Source organism: Muscardinus avellanarius (assembly GCF_963383645.1).
Source record: "Muscardinus avellanarius genome assembly, chromosome: 10".
Taxonomy (NCBI): domain Eukaryota; kingdom Metazoa; phylum Chordata; class Mammalia; order Rodentia; family Gliridae; genus Muscardinus; species Muscardinus avellanarius.
Window position 1 is genome coordinate 79165310 of NC_137796.1, and position 15945 is coordinate 79181254.

Here is a 15945-nt window from a genome sequence, read left to right on the forward strand (position 1 = left end):
AGTTGGCGCAAGGGAATGCCTGGGGTGGGGGGAGAAAAGGGCAGAAACTTGGGAGAAAAGGGAGGGATCCCGACTCGAGAATCCAGCAAACGTCATTCCATACACATCAAGTATTGAGAACCTACTGTGCGCACAGCCAAGCGCTGAATAAATAGGCAGAGTGCAGGAACGGAGCTGGGATAAAGAGAAATACCAAAAAAAAAAAAAAAAAAAAAGTGGAAGCCAGGGTAAATAAAGTGGGCGTGTCCAAGAGAGTGAGGAGCCGGGGGAGCTCTGCAAACCACCCACCTCGCTCTCACTCGCGTTCGGGGGCTCCCCAGCAGAGCCCGCAACCATGACCCCGAGGGCTGGGGCTCGGGCTGCTGCTGCTGTCTTTCCTGAGACTGCTTCCTGTCCGGCTCCTGGGGGCCCTCAGGATGGCTGGGAGGGGCCCTTCCTCTGGTTGCCAACTCCCCCCACCATCCATCAGTTAAAGGGGAGGGTCTAGGAAAGCCGGACTCCTCCCACCAATACCTACCTCTTCTACTTAAGGGCACCTATGGGGGTCCCAGGGTGGATCGGAGGGGGTGCTGCAGCTCCAATTGGCCCCGTGGGGCTGTAAGGAAAGGGCTTAGACTCCAAAGGTGATTAAGAAAGACAATGTCTGGAGGAGTCCAGGACACCTGGGGGCCTGCCAAAAGCCCTAACCCCCCAGAGAGGACAGCGTGGCCGCAATGACCTCTTGTCCCTGCTCACTTATCTTCCTGCAACAAGTGGTGCTCCCCACACCCCTGCTCTTCCTCGCTGCCCTGCCTGGGTCCTGCTCCGGGGTGGGGGGTCAAAGAGGGCAGGAAACAGCCGGCTTTGCTGGAGCCAGGCAGACCGGCTGGGACTGGGAATCCCCTCCTCCCTCCCCATGCAGGCTCTGTGTCCCCTTCTCTGATTCAGCTTCTCCAGTTTACGCACACACCTCTGCACCTAGATCCTCTATCCAATTTCTCAAAAGTCTGTCTTCTGTCTTCCCCAGGGCTCTGCCTCCACTCCTCTCAGACGCTTGATTGCTTGAATGTTCTCACTTTGATGCAGTTCATCGCTATCAGAGAGAAGGAGTCACAAGACTGACCGGTGGAGAGACAGCCAGCCAGGGAGCACACAGAAAAGGGGCAGGGTCGAGTGAGGGGCTGGTGAGACCGAAGGCTGAAGAATGAGGCAGAGCTGGGCATTTGTGTATGTAATCCCAGTACTTGGGAGGCTGAGACCCGCAGATTGCCAGTTCGCAGACAGCCTCAGCTACTTAATGAGACTCTGTTTCAAAATAAAGAGTAAAAAATAGGGCTGGGGGTATAGCTCAGAGATAGAATGTCCCTGGGTTCCATCCCCAGCACCACAATCAATCAATCAATCAATCAACAAATAAATGGAGTTAAAAATAGGGCTGGGGGTGTGGCTCAGAGGTAGAATGTCCCTGGGTTCAATCCCTGGTATAAAAATAAAAAATAAAAAATAAGGCTAGGTAATTAGCTTGGAGGTAGAATGGCCCTGTGTTCCATCCCCAGTAACACACACACACACACACACACACACACACACACACACACACGATTGTAAAACATGGCTCCTGGCCATTTAAAACAAATCTGGTGAAAATGAATGATGTGGTATATGATCCAGCTACAGTCCCATGATTTCCCCTTCCCATGGAGATGGTGCCCGAGATTCTTACTCTATCCCTTGGGAGTCACCCTCCTCTATCCTGTGAGTATGAGATCATTTCCTCCACCCGCAGACCCCCAGAACCACTTGGCAGGTACCCTAAGTGTCCACTGAATTACATGACACAGATAGCACTCATGTCAGTGCTTGAATGGATGCTTGTCCCCAGGCCCAGCCAGCCTCAAGCCCTCCTCTCCTCATTACCAGGGCAATCAGCACACTTTCCTATCCCCAGAGGACAAATGTTAGGCTGTCATACACGTTCCTGCCCAGAGCAAGAGGCTATTATTGCACATTGCCATGCCAGTAGGTGCATGGAGCACCCCTGAATAGAGTTAGGATTCCCTTTTATATTTATTTATTTATTTATTTATTTATTTATTTATTTACTTTTTTGGTGGTACTGGGGGTGGAACCCAGGGGCATTTTACCTTTGGCCTATACTCCCAGACCTATTTTATATTTTTATTGGAAACAGGGTCTCACTAAGTTGCTGAGCGCCTCACTAAGTAGCTGAGGCTGGTTTTGAACCTGCGCGATCCTCCTGTCTCAGCATCCCAAGTGCAGGGATTACAAGCGTGCGCCACCACGCCCAGCTAGGGTTCCCTTTTGTTACCCACATTGTGACAGTGTGTGTGTGTGTGTGTGTGTGTGTGTGTGTGTGTGTGTTGTTGCTGGGGATGGAACCCAGGGGCATTCTATCTCTGAGCTACACCCTCAGCCCTGTTGTATTTTTTTATTTAGTTTTTATTTCTTTATTTTTATTTTTATTTTATTTTTTTGTGGGTCTAGGGATGGAACCCAGGGGCATTTGACCTCCAAGCTACACCCCCTGCCCTATTTTTTTATTCTTTATTTTGAAACAGGGTCTCACTGAGTTGTGGAGGGCCTCACTAAGTAGCTGAGGCTGTCCGCAAACTGTGATCCTCCGGGTCTCAGCTTCCCGAATGCTGGGATCACAAGCGTGTGCCACCAGCCTGGCTTTTTATTTTGAAGCAAAGTCTCATTAAGTCACTGTGCGCTAGCCTTTAACTTGTGATACTCCTGTCTCAGCCTCTCAAGTCCTAGGAATAAAGGCCTGCACCACAATTTTCTTGAGCAATCTTGGAGTTGGGACTTTTCCTACACATAATAAATAAATAGCAAACAACTAATCATCTCTTTTCACCATAAATTTTGAAATTGTCACTGCTCATAACCTAGCCTTTCCCCTTCTGCTCTAATAACCTTGCCAAGTCCAAAGTTCAAGTTTACCTCAAAGCTCATGAAATTTAAATTTCAGCACCCTTCACCTGCCTGGCTCCTGCTGGCCCTGGTTAATGAATGCCATCAATTTAAACAGTTCTTAAATTGAGCCACGGCAGAGAACACTTGAAATGGCCTGAAACCTTACTGCTCTTATATAAAAGAAATTCGAAGCTAGGTGTGGTGGTGCACGCTTGTAATCCCAGCATTTGGGAGGCTGAGACAGGAGGATCACGGTTCTTGGAAAGAACCACTTAGTGAGGCCCTTTGCAACTCAGTAAGACTCTGTTTCAAAATAAAGAATAAAAAATAGGACTGGGGATGTAGCTCAGAGGTAGAATGCCCCTGGGTTCCGTCCCCAGTACTCCTCTCCCCCCCCAAAAAAAAGAAATTTGATAAAAGTACTGATGTTACCAGAACTGAGTTATAAAGCTCAAAGTAATTTTCATAAACTATCAATAATTAAAGAAAAATGTAATTCAGCCATACTAAAGGAAAGATTGAAAGAGAGAGAATAGAAAATAATATTACAAGCCAGGTGAGATGGCACATGCCTGTAATCCCAGTACTTGGAAGGCTGAGACCAGAAGATCAAAGGTTCCAGGCCAGCTGGAGTAACTCAGTGACACTCTCTGCAACTTAGACCCTGTTTCAAAATTAAGAATAAAAAGGTCTGGGGGTGTAGCTTGGAGGTAGAATTCTCCTGGGTTTAATCCCCAGGACCAAAATAAAAGTAAGGAAAATAATATTATAAGCCAGGTGTAGTGGTGCACACTCATAATCCCAGTACTTGGGAGGCTGAGACAGGAGGATTACAGGTTCAAAGCCAGCCTCAGCAACTAAGTGAAGCTCTCAGCAACCTAGTGAGACCCTGTCTCCAAATAAGAAATAAAATCGGGCTGTAGCTTGAAGGTAGAATGACCCTGGGTTCAATCCGCAGTACAAAATAAAATAATATAATATTACAAAATCATTATCATATGAAGAGGTGATAAAACAGCACACACAGGCATGTTTACTTTAAGAAAAAAAGTAGACAAAGTATTACAGAGGTCTGGGTATATAACTCTGTGGTAGAATGTTTTTCTAGCATATACAAGGCCCTGGGTTCAATCCTTAGCACAGAATGAAAAAGGAAGGAAGGAAGGGTGCATGGATGGATAAAAAGGAAGGAAGGAAGGAAGGAAGGAAGGAAGGAAGGGTGCATAGATGGATAACAGCGGCATATCAGTTTTATTTAGTACAAATATGATTTTTCTAGATTTTGCAGTAATTTTAATTTTGGGGGGTGGGGGCCTGGAACCCAGGGGCATTCTATCTCTGAGCTACACTCCCAGTCCTATTTTTTATTCTTTATTTTGAAACAAGATCTTACTGAGTTGCAAAGGGCCTAAGTAGCTGAGGCTGACTGTGAACTGTGATTTTCCTGTCTCAGCTTCCCAAATGGTGGGATTACAAGCCTGTGCCACCAAGCCCAGCTTAATATGTATTTTGAAATAGGATCTCACTAGGTTGATGAAAATATCACTACTTGCTAAGGATGACCTTGGACCTTCAATCATCCTGTCTCAGCATCCCAAGTACTTGGATTGTGGGCACGTGTCACCAGGCCCAGCTTGTTTTCACTTTCTTAGGGAGGGTCCCCCAAGTGAAGAGGACTCACAAAATGTGGGCCCACCCTAGTCTAACCATCACTAACCTTCCTGAAGTCATCATATAAAGTGTTTAAATAAAGCCCGATGTGGTGGCGCACACTTGTAATCCCAGCATACCTGAGGTGGAGACATAAGGATCGTGGTTCTTGGACAGCCTCAGCTACTTAGTCAAGGCCCTTCACAACTCAGTGAGTGAGACCCTGTTTCAAATAAGGAATAGCTGGGGGTGGTGGCACATGCTTGTAATCCCAGCATTCGGGAGACTGAGACAGGAGGATCGCGGTTTGCGGACAGCCTCAGCTACTTTGAGGCCCTCTGTAACTGAGTGAGACCCAGTTCAATCAAATTAAAGAATAAAAACTAGGGCAGGGGGTGTGGCTCGGAGGTCGAATGCCCCCGGGTTCCATCCCTAGATCCGAAAAAAAAAAAAAAAAAGAATAAAAAATAGGGCTGGCAGTGTAACTCGGAGGTACAATGCTCCTGGGTTCCATCCCCAGTACCTCAAAATAAATAAATAAATAAATAAATAAATAAATAGTTTTAATAGACATATGTTTATAAGGCTTTGTTTTTTTGTTTTTTGTTTTGGTGCTGGGGGTTGAACCCAGCGACATTCTATCTCTGAGCTACTCTTCCAGTCCTATTTTTTTAAATTTCTTTTTCTGGTTGTTTTTTTTTTTTTTTTTTTTTTTTTTGCAGTAGTAGGGATGGAACCCAGGGGCATTGTACATCCAGGCTACACCCCCAACCCTATTTTTTGTCTTTTTATTTTTTATTTATAGTGGTACTGAGGATGAAACCCTCCTACCTCCGGGCTATACTCCCAGACTTATTTTTTATATTTTAAAACAGGGTCTCTTAAGCTGGCTTTGAACCTGCACGATGCTCCTGTCTCCGCCTCCCAAGCAATGGGGGGGGAGGGATTACAAGCTTGCGCCACCACGCCCAGCTAGTCTTTTTATTTTTGAAACAGGATCTCACTGAGTTGCAAAGGGGCTCGTTAAGTAGCTGAGGCTGTCCAAGAACCACAATCCTCCGGTCTCAGCCTCCCAAATGCTGAAATTAGAAGCGTGCACCACCACACCCAGCCTCCTGTTTTTATTCTTTATTTTGTAACAGGGTCTCACTAAGTTGCAGAAGGACCCAGTAAATAGCTGAGACTGGCAGCGAACCTGCAATCCTTCTGTCTCAGCCTCCCAAGTACTGGGATTACAAGTGTGAGCCACTGTGCTCAGCAGCTTTGTTCATTTCTTAGTGATCCTCGCCACTTCTTTTTGGTGATGTTGATGACAAAACCCAGGGCCTCACACATGCTAGGCAATCGCCTACCTCTCAGCTAGCTAGACCCTGGTTGTATATTTACTTGTAGGTGAGTCTGTGTTTCAGGGAAGCAATAACTGTGCTTTCCACCATCAGCCCAGTGAAGGCTTAGCCCATGGTATGTGCTCAGTGAGTGTTAACTACTTATTCTTTTACCAACGAGCCATTCTTTCATTTAGTCAGTGTTTATTGAACATTTACTGGGGTCCAGGATGGAGACCATGAAGCCATTCCATGCCTTCCAGAACTAGACAGCCCATAGGTAGGATCAACCATGATATTTCATCAGAAGTTAAGTGCTGGGCATAAAGGGTTGAGGGAAAGAGAGGGTTTTAAGAATATGAAGGGCCTGAGGGGATCCCAGAGGAAGCACAGCTAATCCAGCCTGGACCTTCCAGGTGAACTTTCTGGGGAAGGTGCTGCTACGAGAGATGACTAGAAAAGGGTTTAAAAGCAGAAGAAACAGCAAATACAAGGATAGAGGTGATGCCTTATATCCCCACAGCTACCATAGAGCAGGACGATGCCAGGGCCAAGTGCAAGGACAGCGGCAGTGGGTGAGCTGGGCCAGCATCCGCCGTTGCAGGACTTCACAGGAGTGAAGGCTTGTCCTGAACACCTCAGGGGAACTAAGAAGTGACAAGATGGGATCTGTAGAGAAGGATCCCACATGTACAACTCTGGAGAGTGGATTGAAGATGATCAAGAGATCAAAGGCAGGAAAATCAGTGCTGTACCAAAATGACAGTGTGGACTTGAATCAAAATAGAAGAGAGAGAGAGAGAGAGACGGACAGACAGACAGACAGAAAGGTGTGTATACACCTGGGGGAAGACTGAAGAGCTGGCAAGGGGCTTAAGTAGGAAAAGCTTAACACTTGGCTGTGGGGGTGAAGGAGATTGAAATCAAGGATGACTCAAGTTCAAGTTCAGACTTAGGCATCAAGGTAAGAGCTGGGGACAGAGCGGCTCTCATGGACACACAGAACTTTAGATCTCTGTGCCAGCGGGTCCAGAAACCAACAAGATGTGAGTTCCAAGGTTCTGGAGCTCAAGGACAGCTTTCTGGCTGGAGAGACAGGCTGGGGAGTGACAGGCATACGATGGTAAAGGAAGCCGTGGGGCATGGGAATGGGGTTGTGGACGCCACAGCACAGGAGGGCGCCACTGGGGAAAGCTTCACTTTTTCTTTAGGTTACATTAACATATTTAAATCATCAGAAGAACCTTGTTAGAGGTAGGACGGGGCTTGCTGGGCCACCCATTTGAATGACTGAAAGACCAAGGCACAGGATCAGAAAGTTCAGTAACTAGCCAAAGGCAGAGGCCAGCCTGACTCTCAGCATAGAGAAGTGGCTCCCAGCCCACCTCCAAGGGCTGGGAGACCCCTCCTCTCCCCCTCCTTCCTCTCTCTCTCTCTCTCTTTCTGTCTGTCTGTCTGTCTCTCTCTCTGCCTGGGCAAGGCAGGGGACATGCCTCGGAGCCACTCTCTTGGTGAGCCAATACTTTCCACTGGTTATTAAAGGGGGGTTATTTACCCCCTAACATTCTAGACTTTCCCACCCTGCCCCCAACCTTGGCACTGAGGATAGAGGAAGGGCCCCTGATTGCTGTGGCAGAGCAGGGGGGCTGAGAGAAGCAGTCAGGAATGGGAGTGAGCATCAGTGGAATGATATAGGAAGGGCAGAGGAAGGGCAGAGCGCGTGCAGAGCCAGGGAGCCGGAGGGCAGGTGGAGAGGAGGGAGGCTCAGGCTCGCTCCCCACCAAGCTAAGGTGGGAGGGGGGCAGGAGGGCGGGAGCCGAGGTAGTGGGAGGCTCATTGTCCCAGTAGGGGGAAGTCTTTTGTTTCTTCTCTTCCCCTGGCAGCCTGACAGGATATGAGGCCAAGCCCCCCCACTCCATGCCAGCATCCCCCCCACCCACTGAACCGTGGCCCTTCCCTTACCATTGTGTCCTTGATGAGAATGGGGGCAGGGGCAGGCAGGAGACTAGATCTAGGAGGGACTATAAGGAGGACTACTTGTGGCTGGGGACTAGGCTCCCGGGGTACTGAAGGGACAAGAAAGCCCTGGCTGGTTAGTAGAGCTTGGCAGGGTGAGAGATCTGTGCCTGGGGAGGAGCAGGAAGCCGGGCCTGGGTGGGGCCAGCACCGAGGGTAGCAGGTCCCCAGAAAGGGGAGGTAGGCTGGGCCCCAGAGGAGATGACGCAGGGCTTCAGGCCTCTCCCAGCCCCCACTATTCCCGCCTGGGGGCCAAAGAGCTCACCTGAATCCCAGTGCCCCCTCACCCCCTCCATTCCCTAAAGCTGACATCACTCCACTGGGGCAGCAGGGATGTGGTGAGAGTCCAGCAAACACAGGTGGGGCCTTAGCACTTCAGCATCCAGTTCTCTGGAAACCTGCCCTCCCCAGGGTCCAGCAATCTGGCCTCTCACGGCCCTGGAGAAACCCTGGAATTTCATCCCTCCTCTCTGCTCCCTCCTGGGCCGTTTTGCTCCATCAGCTGTTCCTGCAGGAAGGGCGCCCTGCTCAGCCTCGCCTCTCTTCCGAGCCTGAGCCTTTTGTTTGCTGGGTCTGCAGGAAATTGTAGGGGCGGTGGCCAAGGGCTCATCTGCCCCAGGGACCTGGATGAGGGACGGAGGGAGGGGGGAATAGGGGTTAAGGTGAGAGAAACCTCCAGGAAATTGTTTTTCCAATACTTAATTTGAAACCCCCAGGCCGACTGGACGTCCTGGTTGACCGCGGGGCAAATCGGTTGTATGTGTGTTCAAAGATTCCCTAGAACTGGAGGCTGGGCAGGCACCTTGAGGTCATCTAATAGGTAAGGGGTTTTTACCAGACAAGATAAATCCAGATACTGAATCTTACAACCTTATCCCAATGCTTTGGATCCTGGGGTTCCTAAGAGGTAAGGAGACCGCAGACAGGTCAGTCTCTGAGGCTTAGCTGCTTTGTTCTTTTTTTTTTTCTTTCTTTCTTTCCCTTAAAAAATGGTGTGGAGGAGGACCAGCACGTAGCCCCAGAATTCGCGCCTTCCCAGGACGCAATCGCAGAAAAGGCGGCGGCGTGGACGCTCTGGCGAGCCAGCGTCCTCTCTTTGGTTGCCCTTTCTCTGAAGCCACCTAGGGTACCGCCATCTTCCCTTACCAGCAGGCAGGGGCGGAGCCGCCCCAATCACGTGATCCGCAAGCCCTGGGCTGGCACCTCCGCTGTCTGGCGCACCGGGACAGGTCCTATGGCCACAGTCAAACTGAAAGGTCGTTGCTAGGCCCGGAGGCGCACGCCTGTAATCCCACTACGTGGGAGAGACAGGAGCATCGTAGGTTTGCGACCAACTACAGCAATTTAGCAAGGCTCTCTGCAATTCAGTGAGACCCTGTTTCAAAAATAAAAAGACCAAAAAATAGGGCCGGGGGTGTAGTTCAGAGGTACAATTCCCCTGGGTTCCATCTCCAGTGCCGCAAAATAAATGAATGAATGAATGAACGAACGAATGAATAAATAAATATACAAAATAAATAAAGGGCTGGGCGTATAGCTCAGAGGTAGAACCTCCCTGGGTTCAATCTCCAGTCAGGACTGTTTCGAGAAGCTGAGCTATAGCAACAAGGAATATAGAAGCTCCTGTTTCACGTAGGTTTTTTTTTTTTTTTTTTTTTTTTTTAGAAATGGGGATTGAACCCAAGGGCGCTCTATTTCTTAGTCACCCCCAGCCCTATTTTATTTTTTTACTTTGAAATAGGGTCTTGCTAAATTGATGAGGTTCTCACTGAATTGCTGAGGCTGTCCTTAAACCTGTGAGCCCCCTGTCTCAGTCTCCCAAATACTGGGATTACAGGCCTTTGTCACCACACCTGGCTTCCTGTACCTTAACTTTCTATTGGAAGTAGGCAATGAACAAGGTAAATAAGTAAACCATATATATTGGATGGTGGGATGGAGTTAAGTGCCCTGGAGGGATCTCCTGGGGAGGAGGGTGTGATTCCATTTTAAAAGGGATTGGTGCAGCCTGGGTGGTGGTGTGCATTTGTAATCCCAGAATTTGGGAGGCTGAGACCTGAGGATTTGGTTTGCAGACAGCCTCAGCTACTTAGTGAGGCCCTTTGCAACCCAGTGAGACCCTGTTTCAAAATAATAAAAAATAGGGTTGGGGGTGTAGCTCGGGTAGAATGCCCCTGGGTTCCACCCCCATACCACCAAAAAAAAAAAAAAAAAAGGGATTAGTGAGTAGGGCCTGGGGGTACACACCTGTAATCCTAGTACTTAGAAGGCTGAAACTGGAGGATCCCAAATTTTCAGTCAGACTCAGCAACATAATGAGGCCCTCTACAACTTAAGTGAGACCCTGTTTCAAAAAATAAAGCAGGGCATGGTGGCGCATGCTTGTAATCCCCACGTGTAATCCCCGTGCTTGGGAGGCGAGGTGGAGACAGGAGGATGTCGCAAGTTTGAAGCTAGCCTTAGCTGGCTTAAAAGACCCAGTTTCCAAATAAAATATAAAATAGGTCTGAGAGTGTAGCGGAGGTAGAAGGCCCCTGGGTTCCAACCCCAGTACCACCACCAAAAAAAAAAAAAAAAAAAGCCAATAATAAATAAATAAGTAAATAAATAAATAAATAAAATAGGGCTGGGGGTAAAGCTCGAAGGAATAATGCCCCCTGGGTAATTACAAAATAAAATAAAATAAAATAAAATAAAAATGGATTGGCAGAGCCAGTCATTATAGAGTATGCCTGTATTCTCATTACCTGTGAGGGTGAGACAGAAGGATTGCAGGTTCAAGGACAGCCTCGGCAACAGAGACTTTCAGAAACCTAGCAAGACCCTGTTTTCAAACAAAGATAAAAATAAAAAAGGAGCCGGGCATGGTGGCACTTTCTTGTAATCCCAGTACTTGGGAGGCTGAGACAGGAGGATCACACAGGTTCAAAACAGACCTCAGCTAATTAGTGAGACTCTCAGTAACTTAGTGAGTCCCTGTTTCCAAATAAAGTGTAAAAATAGGTCTGGGAGTATAGCCTAGAGGTAGAAAAGCCCCTAGGTTCCACCCTCAGTACCACAAAAAACAACAAATAAAATTGGGTTGTGTGTGTAGCTTGAAGATAGAATACCTTTGGGTTCCATCCCCAGCACCACACACACACACACACACAAATTCATCTCTTTTATAATTTACTGCATTTTAGTTTCCATTGCCAATAATTTGAGCTTATTTGGAAAAGTTAGGAGAGCACACACTTGTAATACCAGCATTTAGGAGGCTGAGACAGGAGGATTGCGCCTCACGGACAGCTCAGTTACTTAGTAAGGCCCTCCTCAACTTAGTGAGACCCCGTTTCAAAAATAAAAAATAAAAAAAAATAGGGCTGTGGGTATAACTTGAAGGTAGAAAACCCCTGAGTTCCCTTCCCAGTACCGCAAAAATAAATAAATGAGAAATTAAAAAAAAAAAAAAAAGCTGGGCATGGTGGTGCATGCCGACACCCTCAGCTACTTAGTGAGTAAAGCCCTTTGCAACTGGTAAGACCCTGTTTCCAAATAAAAAATAAAAAATAGGACTGGGGGTGTAGCTTGGAAGTAGAATGCCTCTGGGTTCTATCTCCAGTACAAATAAATAAATAAATAAATAAATAAATAAATAAATAAATAAAGTTAGGAGTCCAATAATTAAGCTAATTAAAGTATGTGTTGATTTCTAAGAATAATTATTGAGAGCCCATGAATTGATTTTTTTTTTTTTTTTTTTGTGGTTCTGGGGATGAAACCCAGGGGCATTAAACCTCCGAACTACACCCCCTGCCCTATTTTTTTATTCTTTATTTTGAAACAGGGTCTCCCTAAGTTGCGGAGGGCCTAAGTAGCTGAGGCTGTCCCTGAACAGCGGATCCTCCTGTCTCAGCCTCCCAAATGCTGGGATTGCAAGCGTGTGCCACCACGCCCGGCTTGAGAGCCCATGAATTTAAAAGCAGTTTTTAGCTGGGCGTGGTGGTACACGCTTGTAATCCCCGGGTTTGGGAGGCAGAGACAGGAGGATCTTGCTGGTTCGAAGCCAGCCCCGCTGGCTTAAGAGACCCTGATTCCAAAAATAAAAAAGTATAAAATAGGTCTGGGAGTGTAGCCCAGAGGTAGAAGGGCTTCCAGGAACCCCAGTACCACCAAAAATAATAATAAAAAATAAAAATAAATAAAAGCAGCTTTTTTTTTTTTTTTTTTTTTTTTGCAGGTCTGGGGATGGAACCCAGGGACATTTGACCTCCGAGCTACACCCCCTGCCCTATTTTTTATTCTTTATTTTGAAACCGGGTCTCACTGAGTTGCAGAGGGCCTCACTAAGTAGCTGAGGCTGTCCACAAACCGTGATCCTCTGATCTCAGCCTCCCAAATGCTGGGATTACAAGCGTGGGCCACCACACCCAGCCCTATTTTTTATTCTTTATTTTGAAACTGGGTCTCACTGAGTTGCAAAGGGCCGGCCTTACTAGGTAGCTGAGGCTGTTTTTGAAACACGATCCTCCAGTCTCAGCCTCCCAAATGCTGGGATTACAAGCGTGTGCCACCACGCCCGGCTCCATAAAAGCAGCTTTTAAGCCAGGTGTGATGGTGCACAGCACTTGGGAGGCTGAGACTGGAGGATTGCACAGGTTCGAAGCCAGCCTCAGCCACTTAGTGAGGCTCTCAGCAACTTAGTGAGACCCTGTTTCCAAGTAAAGTATAAAATAATTTTGGGAGTATAGCCCAGAGATAGAAAAGCCCCTGGGTTCCACCCTCAGTACCATTAAATAAATAAAGGCACTTTTATAATGTAATTGTTTTTAAATTATATATAGTCTAGTCTAGCCTGTATTTATTATAGTTAAGTTATGGAACTATCAGAATATAGGTTAGTTATCTTTTTGTGTGTCTCATTATATAGCAAAGAAGTAAACATAAGCATTGAATACATGTATTTTCACTTTATTTATTTTTTTATTTTTTTGGTGGTACTGGGGGTGGAACCCAGAGGCTTTCTACCTCCGGGCTATACTCCCAGACCTATTTTCTATTTTATTTGGAAACAGGGTCTCACTAAGTTGCTGAGAGCCTCACTAAGTAGCTGAGGCTGGCTTCAAACCTGCGTGATCCTCCTGTCTCAGCTCCCAAGCGCAGGGATTACAAGTGTGCGCCACCATGCCCGGCTTTTACTTTATTTTTTTTTAATTTTAATTTTTATTTTTTTTGGTGGTACTGGGTGTGGAACCCAGAGGCTTTCTACCTCCAGGCTATACTCCCAGTCCTATTTTCTATTTTATTTGGAAACAGGGTCTCACTAAGTTGCTGAGATCCTCACTAAGTAGCTGAGGCTGGCTTCGAACCTGTGCGATCCTCCTGTCTCAGCCTCCCAAGCGCAGGGATTACAAGCATGCGCCGCCACGCCCGGCTATTTTTTTTTTAATTTTTTAATTTTTTTGGTGGTACTGGGGATGGAACCCTTCTACCTCCGGGCTACACTCATATACCTATTTTTTAAATATTTTTTATTTGGAAACAGGGTGTCTTAAACCAGTGAGGCTGGCTTCAAACCTGCGTCATCCTCCCACGCCTGGCATAGTATTTTCACTTTAAACTAAGGTCTTTTTTTTTTTTTTTTTTTTTTGCGGTATTAGGGATGAAACATCTTATTGGATGCTCCAGGGTGGTACAGGGGCATTCTACCTCCAAGCTATACCCCCATACACTCCCAGTCCTTTTTTTTTTTTTTTTTTTTTTTTTTTTTTTTTGCAGTACTGGGGATGAAACCCAGGGGCATTTGACTTTTGAGCTGTATCCCCAGCCTATTTTATTTTATTTATTTATTTATTTTGCAGGTCTGGGGATGGAACCCAGGAGCATTTGACCTCCGAGCTACACCCCCTGCCCTGTTTTCTATTCTTTATTTTGAACCAGGTTCTCACTAAGTTGCGGAGAGCCTCACTAAGTAGCTGAGGCTGTCCGCAAACCGTGATCCTCTGGTCTCAGCCTCCCAAATGCTGGGATTACAAGCGTACGCCACCACAACCAGCCCTGCCACCACAACCAGCCCTATTTTTTATTCTTTATTTTGAAACTGGGTCTCACTGAGTTGCAAAGGGCCAGCCTTACTAGGTAGCTGAGGCTGTTTTTGAAACACGATCCTCCAGTCTTAGCCTCCCAAAAGCTGGGATTACAGCTTTTGCCACCACCCATGTGCCACCACGCCCAGTTTATTCTTTATTTTGAAATGGTCTCACTGAGTTTCAAAGGGCCTCATTAAGTAGTAGCTTGGGCTATCTTCGAACCATAATCCTCCTGTCTCAGCCTCCCAAATGCTGGAATTACAAGCCTGTGCCACCACACCTAGATCCCAAACTTATTTTTTATTCTTTTTTTGAAATCCGGTCTCACTGAGTTTGCAAAGGGCCTCACTACATAGCTGAAGCTGTCTGTGAACAGTGATTCTCCTGTCTCAGCCTCCTGAATGCTGGGATTACAAGGGTTTGCTACCACACCCAGCTAACCTGAAGTGTTTTTTTTTTTTTTTTTTGACATTGCTGATTTTTAGCACTTCCGTGGTCCTGTGAGGGTATTATTCAATCCATCTATTCCAGTTTAAAGAACTAGCTTCTGTAATGAAAAGTGTCAATCAATTAGACACAAAAACGTTCTTTTTTTTGTGTGTGGTACTACGGATGGAATCCAATGGCATTCTACTTCTGAGCTATACCTCCAGCCCTACTTTTTATTCTTTATTTTGAAACAGGGTCTCAGTAAGTTGCATAGGGCCTCCCTAAGTAGCTGAGGCTGTCTGCGAACCACGATCTTCTTGTCTCAGCCTCCCAAGTACTGAGATTACAGGTGTGGGCCATCACACCCGACTCAAAACATTTTTTTTTTTTTTTGCGGGTTTGGGGATGGAACCCATGGGCATTCTACCTCCGGGCTACCACCACTTCCCTATTTTTTGTTCTTTATTTTGAAACAGGGTCTCATTAAGTTGAGGAGGGCCTCACTAAGTAACTGAGGCTGTCCACAAAGTAGGATCCTCTTGTCTCAGCCTCCCAAATGCTGGAATTACAAGGGTGTGCCACCACGCCTGGCTAGTTTATTTTTCTTGTTTTTTGATTGATCACCAGCCGGAGGCTGAGACCAGAGGATGGCGGTTTGTGGACAGTGTCAGCTACTTAGTAAGGCCCTCTGAAACTTAGTGAGACCCTGTCAGAGGTCAAATGCCCCTGGGTTCCATTCCCAGACCTGCAAAAAAAAAAAAAAAAAAAAAAAAAAAAACTGATAACCTAGTACATTATTTATAACCCCTAAAACAGAGCTTTACAGACAGTATTTATTTCATTGTTATTTGGTTAAAAATAAGCCCCACTAGCTGGGCGTGGTGGTGCACGCTTGTAATCCCAGTACTTGGGAGGCTGAAACAGGAGGATTGCATAGGTTCGAAGCCAGCCTCAGCTACTTAGTAAGGCTCTCAGCAACTTAGTGAGACCCTGTTTCCAAATAAAATAGAAAATATGTCTGGGAGTGTAGCCCAAAGGTAGAAAGCCTTGTGTTCTATCCCCAGCACCATACACACACAAACAAAAAGTCCTACTTTTTGCATTTATTAGAAAGTTCAAATATTTCAGAAACATCATTACATCATAAACTTTATTTATTCAGGAAAAATAAAAAATGAAATAGGGCTCAAGGTGTAGCTCTATGGTAGGATATACCAGATTCAATTCCCAGTACCACTAAATAAATAAATAAAAATAAATAAGAAAATAGGGCTTGAGATGTAGCTTGGAGGTAGAATACTCCTGGGTTTGATATCCAGTACGAAAAAGAAAAAGAAAAGGAAAGTAAAGGAAAAAAAAAAGAAAGAAAAAGTAAAGGGAGCCAGGCATGGTGGTGCATGCCTATCCTAATCCTAGTACTTGGGAGGCTGAGGTAGGCTTTCCTCAGCCAGCCTCAGCAACTTAGGCTCTCAGTAACTTAGTGAGACTGTTTTCAAATAAAATAGAAGCTAGGCGTGGTGCCCCACACTTGTAAA